This window comes from Sciurus carolinensis, chromosome 3 (assembly GCF_902686445.1).
Source record: "Sciurus carolinensis chromosome 3, mSciCar1.2, whole genome shotgun sequence".
NCBI lineage: Eukaryota > Metazoa > Chordata > Mammalia > Rodentia > Sciuridae > Sciurus > Sciurus carolinensis.
Window position 1 is genome coordinate 27069393 of NC_062215.1, and position 10189 is coordinate 27079581.

The 10189-nt window shown below is 44.6% G+C and overlaps 1 non-coding gene across 1 annotated transcript; it reads right to left on the reverse strand.

The window, feature by feature from the left end:
- Positions 1 to 212: 212 nt before the first annotated feature.
- Trnal-caa (transfer RNA leucine (anticodon CAA)) lies at positions 213 to 286 on the reverse strand. The gene has a single exon. It is a non-coding gene; the product is annotated as a tRNA-Leu (tRNA).
- Between the last annotated feature and the right edge of the window lie 9903 nt (positions 287 to 10189).

Consider the following 10189-nt stretch of genomic DNA (forward strand, 5'->3'; position numbering starts at 1 on the left):
TTCAGTCCAAACCCAAAGACCTGAGAAACAGAGGGGCTGATGGTGTAAACCCAGTCTGAACTGAAGCCCTGAGAACCTGATTCTGATGATCTAAGCCTTGGTTCAAGTCCAAAGGCCCAAGAACCAGGGACACTGATGTTCAAAGGCAGGAGAAGATAGAAATCTCAGTTCAAACAGAGAAATTTCTCCTTTTTCCATTTTTTTTTTTTCTTTTGCGGTGCTGGGGATTGAACCCAGGGCCTTGTGCTTTTGAGGCAAGCACTCTACTAACTGAGCTACATCCCCAGCCCTCTCCCACCTTTTTGTTCTGTTGAAGTCCTCAAGGACCTGGATGATGTCCGTCATCCTGGGTGAGAGTGATCTTTAGCCAATCCACTGATTCAAATGCTAATATTTACCAGAAATGCCCTCAGAGACACATCCCCAAATAATGTTTTTACTAACCATCTGGGCATTCCTTAGTCATTTATTTAAATGGTTTTAAGTATATCATCCCCCTACCTTAATCACACACATCCTCTCATATTTATTTAGCACAGAAGAATTGCATAAAGCATATGCCACTAATCCCGTCTTATACATGATATTTTGGAGTTCAGAGAGGGTAAATAATTTAACAGAGGTCACACACTTGGTTTTGACTGAGGTTTATCTAGTTCCAAAGTTCATTCTCTTTTGATTTTTCCTTGTAGTTGTCTGATCATCTTTGGAAGAGGCTGTTAAAATTCCCAGGTTCTACCCTGTTCCATCACAAGGAAGTCTAATCTTTGAAGCTGTTGCTCATGTAGTGCTACATTGCTGTGTTGGTTCACTCACCAGTCTATGCACACACTCAATGCAGTTACTGAGTGCCTCCCATTAAGCACTAAGCTGGTGCTGGATGCTGGATACCCCAACACTCCAAACATGGGAATGTGGAGAAGGATCACAGGGATGAAAGAAGGTAACATTTCTTTTAAAAGTCGCTTCTTTTCACTAACAAAGGATCATCTCATCAATCCCCCTGCCTCTGCTGTGCGTAATCAGAACAGGACATGTGGGAGGGGCTTGTGGCTCTTTAGGATTTTCAGTCGTGTATCATCCAGAGTGGGTGACGGGACACAATGTGGAAGCTCTCGTTGGAGCTGGGTCCACTTTCTTGGGTCAGCCTATGGAGGGGGTTCCTTCATACCGAGTCCTACCCTATCTTCCACCATGTACCACGGTGCATCATGACTCTACTTCTGCTGGCCACACACTGCCGATTGAGTTTTCTGGGTCCTGTGATGTTTCACACACCAATGCGTAACTCCTGCCATACAGTGGAGATAAAATCAGATGAACTCCTGGACATTTGGGTCTTGGAAGACTTAAGGAAAATTGAAAATAGAGTCCTTTAGATAATTACAGACATAGGAAAGAGAGAACCTTGCAAGAAGTGAGTGAGAAGATGGCTTGTGGGCAATGATGTAAAATGGCAGGGACTGTATCCTGGTCCCTCCCTTATCTGCTTCTTCAAGATCTTGGACCAGATTCTTGGTTTCTCTAAGCCTCAGTTTTATTTGTAAAACAAGAATCTCCTGGATCCTTCCCGATCTGACATGTTCTATTTTTTCCACATATCCCGGAGACAAATAAGGATTCTTGCCCACTATTGCCAGGGAAGACTTGGTACTCTGTTGCTACATGGGGCATTTATTTTCCTCTCTTGCTGGTTCTTAGTTGTGGTCTCTGTTCCAAGCTGATGGATTTCTTTTGTGTCTTCTGGAATCACCTTCCATTTATTCCTTCCCCAGTTCCTCCTTCTTTGCCCTCCTATTGACAAATGATGGAGAAACAGCCCCGTGGCAGGAATCAGAGCTGCCCGTGGCTGAATGAGACTCTGCTCGAATCACCACAAAGTTCCGAGCTCGCGTGCCTGGGCAGGTATTGATTCTGATTTTATTTTCTCCTTTTGGTTAGGAATCTTAATTGAACTGCGGGTAGCCACGATTACCACAGGCTCACCCCTATTAAGCTCCAAACACACTTTCCTGAAATTTCTACTCAATCAATACTACCTAGTTTCAATGAGAAGAGAAAGGTTACAAATTTTATATATAAAAGTTGGTATTGAAAAATTCCTCTGGTCAACTCCAGGTCAGCTTCCAATTCACAGCACTTTATGAGAGTAATTCTTTCAGAGAGAGATTTTTCAGCCCATGAAGTGACTTTCACGAGCTCCGGGGGCCAGCTGGGATGTCAGTGTGAAAACTCTTCTTTGTATAAAAAGCTGATGGGCACGGGAAGAGGCAGCCAGGCCTGTCTGTCTCTGGCTGGGTTTGGAGAGAGGAAGAGGCTGGGAGTGACAGGGTCCTGTGGATCTCAGATGGGGACTGCCTGGAGGCAGTCTGCTCGCTGTTCCCTCCTCTGTTCTCTTTAACTGCCAGAAGGGACCATGCCGTCATTAAGTCACTGCTAGCTAGTGGTCACACACACTTTCCCTTTCACTCGCCCAGTGCCTGTTGAGTATCTCCAGTAGCAGGGGCACCCAGTGGCAGTTCGTCTGAGTCAGGCAGCTTAATTCTTACAACATCTTTAAGCTGTATATTAGGTATTGTCATCTCTAAGACTTGGATCTCTCTCTTGTTGCAAAGCTCATGAGAACTTTGCTTCTGCAGTTGCGTGTGTTAGTCTGGGTCCTTCAGGAAGCGACACTGAGGGGAATTTGACATGCAGGGATTCACTGGGGCAAACATTGGGGGGCGAAAATGGGGAAGGAACCAAAGAGGGCTGGGAGAGCTGTCAGACTGTGGTGAAGATCCACCCCCGTGAGGGAAAGGGAAGGAAGGAAGAATGGGAGAGAGGGGACTGCGAATAGCTCTCGGGAACCATGCTAACAGGCGGTGTGGAGTCGAAGCACCTGATGAGGACTTCCGCCTCTCCTAAGAGCAGGCTGCCTTAGGACCCCTGCCATGCTCAGTCACTGACTCAGAGCAGCCCACAGGATCTGTGGCTTTGTGTGAAAGTGCTGGTGGACTTCAGAATGAGGCCTCAGGGCTGTGGATCAGTGACCCTTCCAGCAGCAGAGGATCTGAGAGGTGCCGCTTCTGTCCAGATCTCTGTTTTGCCACCCACTGTCTGTGTGATTGTGGCAAGTGGAGTAATTTCTTTCCGCCTCATTTTCCTCATCTTTAAGTAAATAGTTCCTACCCATGGGATTGTATGGAGAAATAAATGAGATGATGCATATTAAAGCATTTTGTACAGTGCTTGGCACACGGTAAGCCCTCAGTGAATACTAATTATCACCAGGCTTTATCATAGCCAGGGTTTGAACTTTATATTGTCAAATGAAATGTTTCTTAAATCTAAATATAAAAAACAGATTAGAGTAGAATGTTCTAGCCCTGTCTGATTCCCACACTTCTACCCTAATCCTTGGGTCATTTCTAAGGAAACATAGGAATTGGAAAGACGTAAGGTGCAATCACATATTTTGTGCATGTCTACTTTTGAATTTTTTATGTCGATGGATTCAGATAACTTTTTAAATTACTGTACAGTAAGGTTGAACTTTTGAGGGCATTCGGTCCTATGAATTTTAGTGATTGTGTAGGTTTGCCTGTTTGTTTGAGATGGGGTCTGTGTTGCTCAGGCTGGCCTCCCGTTCCTGGCCTCAAGTGATCTTTCTGCCTCAGTCTCCTGAGCAGCTGGGACTACAGGTGCACATCCCCACACCTACCCCCTGGCAACCAGTGATCTGTTATCACTGTAGCTTTGTCTTCCTGGGAATATCAAATAACTGGAATCATTCAGTTTTTTGGGATTGGCTTCCTGCATTCACCATAATGCCTTTGAAGTTCATCCAAGTTTTGTGTATCAATAGTTGGTTCCTTTTATTGCTGAGTAATATTCCAGTGTGTGGACGACCCCGTTTGTTTAAGGGACTTGAGGTTGTTTCCAGTTTAGAATAGCATCTGGCACATAGTTGGAGGTGATTAATAACATGCAAGATGTTATGAAGGCTAAGAACGGAAACCCACGTTTCAGTCCCCACTCATATGTCTTCTTTTTTTATAAACCTACTTGTTGTTTTTTGTTATATTTATTTTCCTGCTTATAAGTCACTGAATGCAAGGAACCAAAGTCCATTTCCTTTGGGGCCTCAGTGGCTGGTTAGAGGTGGCAGCCACCTGGTGACTGCATTTCTATGTCAGCCTCTCACTATCTGGCTAAGTGTCTCCCTGCAAGATCAGATGTTTCTCCCAGTCGTGAACAATGGCCTCAGGACTAACCTGAATCATCGACTGTCCCGAGTGCCCACCTGCGACTGTAGCTTGACTCCTTTTACTTTCTCTCCCGGATGCTGGTGCTTTATATGCCTGAACCACTCACCGGCAGAGTGCCCGTTTACCCATCCCGGCTGACACTTGTCAAGCTTTTTAGCAACTCTGACCTCATTCTTTATTTAGCAACTTCATCATTTCAGTCTCAAGCTGTTAAACATTTATCTTCACTAATATCAACATCATTAGGATTTGTTTGAATAATGAAGACACAAATGCGATTAAAACTGCAACTGGAGTCCAAGGAAAGTGGCGTTGGCTAGATTGAAAGCCATCCAAGCTGTTGAGCCCTCAGGGCAGGTGGTCTGGCTCTTCAAAGGCAGGCAGGAGCAGAGCTTGTCATTAAGAGCTGGGAAAGCTGAAAAACTCGACCTAACAGACGAGAAGAACAGAGGGTTCCCAGGGGTGATTCTAGAAGGTGAGACTTAGGAGGAAAACAGGAAGGCTAAGCCAGAGAGAGGAACTGTGGATATTGCACTAGGCTTGGAACCACATGGGACGAAGCAACCAGTGAAAGATTTCCAGGGGTGGATTTTCACTACTTTCTCTGTGTGCTTTCATCTAGGATCTTTAAAATGGAGAGCATGCCAGTGGTGAGGAGAAACACAGATGGGCATAAAGATTTTTTTACTTTCAGGTCCTGGGGGTACATAGCATACTGGAGGCAACACACAAGAAGTTCAGGGAGTATAGGAAGGGAGAAAGAAAGAAAGAAATAGGGAGCTGTGGGTAATGGCCTTTATTGAGTTCACAGCTTTATCTGAACAGGTTTCCTACAGGGTTGTAGTTGGTGGTTTTAGAACAAGCAGGGCTGGGGAGATAGCTCAGCTGGTAGAGTGCCTGCCTTGCATGCACAAGGCCCTGGGTTCAATCCTCAGCACCACAAAAAAAAAAAAAAAAAAAAAGATTAGAACAAGTAGGCATGGGTTCCAAGAGTTGCTCTGTTACTGTGAGGTGGTCACTGCTGGACATTTGCACAGTCCATGTGGGTGTGAGGATCATCAGGACAATTCACATAGGTTGCATCTGGCTATTCCATGGGGTTGTGGTCACCAGGAGGTGGTTGTACTCATAGTTTATTTTGGTATTGAAAATATAAATTATTAATTTTTCACCTTACCTGTCTCCTGGACTCTAACTGGTTGGGAATAGGTGCTTGGAGTCACAGGTGGTCACGACTTTTCTCTTGAGAACGAGGCTCTCTGGTGCTCAACTTGAAATTTCTCATCTAGATTCCTTTTCTATGCCATTTTTCCTTGGATTTCTGAGTAACATCTAACACATATCAAAATGACTCCTGGGAATGACGTCAGCCTGGACGATGCTAGAGCTGGTTCTCATTTATAGGTCAACAGAAGATAAGGCAGAGATGGTAGGTATTGGATGGAATAAGAAGAATAGCTGATTTAATTTGGTAAAAGTAGGAGTTTGGTGCCAGGGAGGGGCAGATCTCCTCCTTGCTTTCTACCACCAAGAGCCTCCTCACGTGAAGGAGCCCAGATGGGTGTGGTGAACCGAATAGTATCCCCTCAAAGTTCATACGTTGCAGTCCTAATCTCCAGTTCTTTAGAACGTGACCGTATTCTGAGATAGGGCCTTCAAAGAAGCAATTAAAATTACATAAAACCCTAAGACTGGTGTCCTTACAAGAAGAGGAAGAGATACAAGGGATGTGTGTGCACAGAGAACAGGCCACGTGAACATCCAGCAAGAAGATGGACGCCTGCCAGTCAAGGAGAGAGGCCTTAGGAGAAACCAACCCTGCTGGCATATTGATCCTGGACAGCCAGCCTCCAAAACTATAAGAAATAAATTTCTGTTGGTTAAGCCACCTGGTCTGTGACATTCTGTGATGGCAGCCGTAACAAATTAATATAATGGGTTGGGCGATCTCACCTAGAACTGGAGATGAAGGGAGATCTCAGCTGACATGTGGGTCATCTTCAGCAAGAAATGATGTCTCCATCCATATTAAACAGAGCATGACAAAGAAGAGGCAAATGAGGTACAGAGGCAAAGCATTAAGATGCAAAGCCAGAAGACCTGGCTACTGACCTGACTTGGGCACTCACCGGTTTGTGACCTTGGGAGCTATCTCCCTGAGCCCACTGTCCTCCAGCAGCAAGAGGATAGTAAACCTTGTCACAGTGCTTTATAGAGCAGGGAGAGAGAAGGAGGAAGGAGAGAGAGGGTGGGAGGGGGAGAGAGATGGTGGGAGGGGGAGAGAGAGGGTGGGAGGGGGAGAAAGAGAGGAAGAGGGAGAGCACGGGGGAGTGAAGGAGGGAGGGAGGGAGAACCAGAATATATAGGCTCTTTATTACTTGGAAAGCATGATTGATAAACGATGACTTTCTAGCCTCATGTATCTTTTATCTAGGATCTACTGGAACTTGGTTGTTGGATCAGAAATAATAAGCAGCAAATAAACATCACTATTAAGCTGACCAACTTTAGAAGTACCTGTGCCATTCCTTACAGAAGAAAGACATCCCCTGGATGAATGAAAAGCAGAAATCTCTTTTACTTCTAAAATGCATGAGAGACATTGGTAAGGAAAACTCCAGGTTTTGACTGCTTTCATAAATAATTATGGATTCTTTTGGTAAAATTTCCCCCAAAACCAGTTTGGAAAAATGTACAAAGATCCTTAAAAATATTCATACTGTATGATACAGTAGTTCCATTTATAACAATTTTTTCTAAGGAAATAATTTGAAGTGCAGAAAGCTGTGTGTGTAAGATGAGATGTTTCTTTCCTTGCAGCTTTACTTACTGTGGTATACATTTTTAAATATCCTGAACACCTACTGTTAGGAATGGTTAAATACTTTGTGGTACATTCATAGGATGGAAGATTATGTAATCATTAAGAATATGTATACAGGCTGGGTCTCGAGGCTCAGGGCTGAGGCAGGAGGATCATGAGTTGGAGGCCAGGTTCATCAACTCAGTGAGACTCTGTCTCAAAATAAAAAGGGCTGGAGATGTAGCTCAGTGGTAGAGTACTCCTGGGTTTAATATCTAGTATCACAAAAAAATGTATATGAAAGTACTTAATATTAGTTGAAACAGGCAAAATATAAATAAAATTGGAAGGGGATACAACATGTACCTGGAGAGAGTGTCAGGTTGGTTGAGGGCTCAGTCACACAACTGCCCTCTGCCCCTGCCAGGGATGCCAGTCATGAGCATAGGTTGTGAGCTGGGCTTCTGACTGGCTATGAATCACGGTTCCCAAGACTGTCTCCTGGGTTTCAATTAACTTAACACAGTGGTTCATGGAACTCCAGTAAATACTTTATATTTACCCATTTATTATGAAGGACATTATGCAGGATACAGAATAACAACCAGATGAACAGGGCAAGGTGGGGTGGAGGGGTCACAGAGCTTCCATGCCCACTCTGGGTGCACCACCCTCTAGGAACCCCCACGTCCCCTCTCAGCTATCCAGAAGCTCCTTGAACCTAGTCCTTTTAGGTTTTTAATGGAGGCTTCTTCCCTTAGGCAAACTGATTAAATCATTGGCCATTGTGATCAATTCAGCCGTAAGCCCTTCTCTGCTCTCTGGAGATCAGGGGTGGGGTCCTGAAGCCATCCTGGAGCCCACCAAAGAATTACCTTATAGAAAAAAAAAAATCTGAACAGAAAGAATCTGATTGCCCAGGAAATTCTAAGGGATTTGGGAACTCCTATCAGAAACTGGGGTCAAAGACCAAATATCAGAGCAAAGGATTCTAAGGGTTCTAGGAGCTCTGGGCCAGGAAGCAGCAATGGGAACCCCCGCTCTCTCTCTATCCCCGCCTCCTTCTCCCTCTCTCTCTCTGCCCCCGCCTCCTTCTCCCTCTCTCTCTCTCTCTCTCCTCTCCTCTCTCTCTCATCTCTCTAAAGTCACAGTATCACAGAGTTAAAGCACAAAGATGTCAACTCCCGAGAGTGTGCCAGGTTTGGTAGGCAGTCTTGTGACTGCAGGACAGAGTGAACATTCGGGGATTGTCACCCCAAATCAGAAATGTGTCCTGAGGTCTTGAGTGCCATTGAGCTCCGAATTTTCTCCTGAAGAAAACTTTATAGCCTTTAGAAAAACACGTGGAAGGATCATATCTTCGTGGGGCGGCCACGGAAGACACGGGTGCCTGTGTTCTGTGTGAGTTTCCAATCTATTCGCAGTGAGACCCCAGGCAGGACTGGAGCTGGGACCTTTTCATGCAGCGTCTCCTTTTCCCTACTTGGAACATTCTCTCACCTCTCAGCCTCTTTCTTTCCTATTCTTTCTGCAGCAATTCAAGAAGAAGTGAGTCGTCACAAGCAGAATTCCTGGCAAGGCAGACCTGGGCACAGGGGTCAAGTGGACATTTCTGGGGACACCTTCAGCTTCCCCCAGTGTCACTCCTGGTGGCCTCCTTCCTCGCTCCATGCAGACACTGCCTCCATCAACTCTCTTAGGGAAGGAGCTGGATGTCGTCTTCACTGGGACAAAAGCTGGGCCATAGCTAACAGTCTTGTTTCCTGCTGATTTTTTTTTTTTCCAAAAACAAAGGCTGAAAGCCTGAAGCTAGGTGAGTGACTATTGGCTGAAGGTCAGGCGTTAGCCAGCAGGTCAAGGAGGAAAATATCCAGGCAAGAAAGCTCTCCCAGGGTCCCTGAAGTCACAGAGACAGCTTGCGCCCGTTCATGAGCAGGGCCTCCAGAGACCTCCTGTGGACGAGAGCCTGGTCCACCCCACACGTTTGCAGGTTTATGGTGGTGTTTCAGGAGTGCGAGACCCATGGGAAGTATCTTCCTGTTTTTCTTTCAGCAAATTTTACTTAAATAATCACACAAGAAGCAAACTCCACAGTGAAGGGGAGCTTCAACACAAAGATGGCTTTTGGAGTCTTGTTTTGGAAATAACCCAGTCAATAAATGGGCAAAGGAACTGAACAGACCCTTCATAGAAGAAGAAATATGATTCAGTCAACAAATATATGAAAAAATGTTCAACATCACTAGCAATTAGGAAAATGCAAATTAAGACTACACTGAGAATTCATCTCACTCCAGTCAGAATGGCAATTATCAAGAATGCAAATAAATGTTGGTAAGATGTGGGGAAAAAGGTACTCTCATACATTGCTGGTGGGGCTGCAAATTGGTGCAACCACTCTGGAAAGCAGTTTGGAGATTCCTTAGAAAACTTGGAATGGAACTACCATTTGACCCAGTTATCCCACTCCTCAGTGTATACCCAAAGGAAAAATCAGCATACTATACTCAATGTTTATAGCAGCTCAATTCACAATATCTAAGCTATGGAACCAACCTAGGTGTCCTTTAACAGATGAATGGATCAAGAAAACATGGCATAAATACACAATGGAATATTACTCAGTCATGAAGAAGAATGAAATTATGGCATTTGCCAGTAAATGGTTAGAATTGGAGACTATCATGCTAAGTGAAATAAACCAATCCCAAAACACCAAAGGTCGAATTTTCTCTCTGATATGTGCATGCTGACTCACAATAGGCATGGGTTGGGGTAGAAGAAGGAAGGAGTGGAGGTTTACTGGATTGAATAGGGGGAAGAGGGGGTAAGGGAGGGGAGATGGGAATGGGAAAGACAGTAGAATGAACTCAACATATCTTTCCTATGTTCATATATGAATACACAACCAGTATAACTTCATATCCTATACAACCACAAGAAGGAGAAGTTCTACTCCATGTGTGTATGATATGTCAAAATACATTCTACTGTCATGTGCAACTAAAGAGAAAAAAGAAAAACAAAGAAATCTTGTTTTGGGAGCACAATCTTATAGTGGTTCTTCACCGATGGCCCATTTGAATGTCCGTTGCAGAACTTCAACAAAAAGGAAGAACTCACTGAGCACCTACTA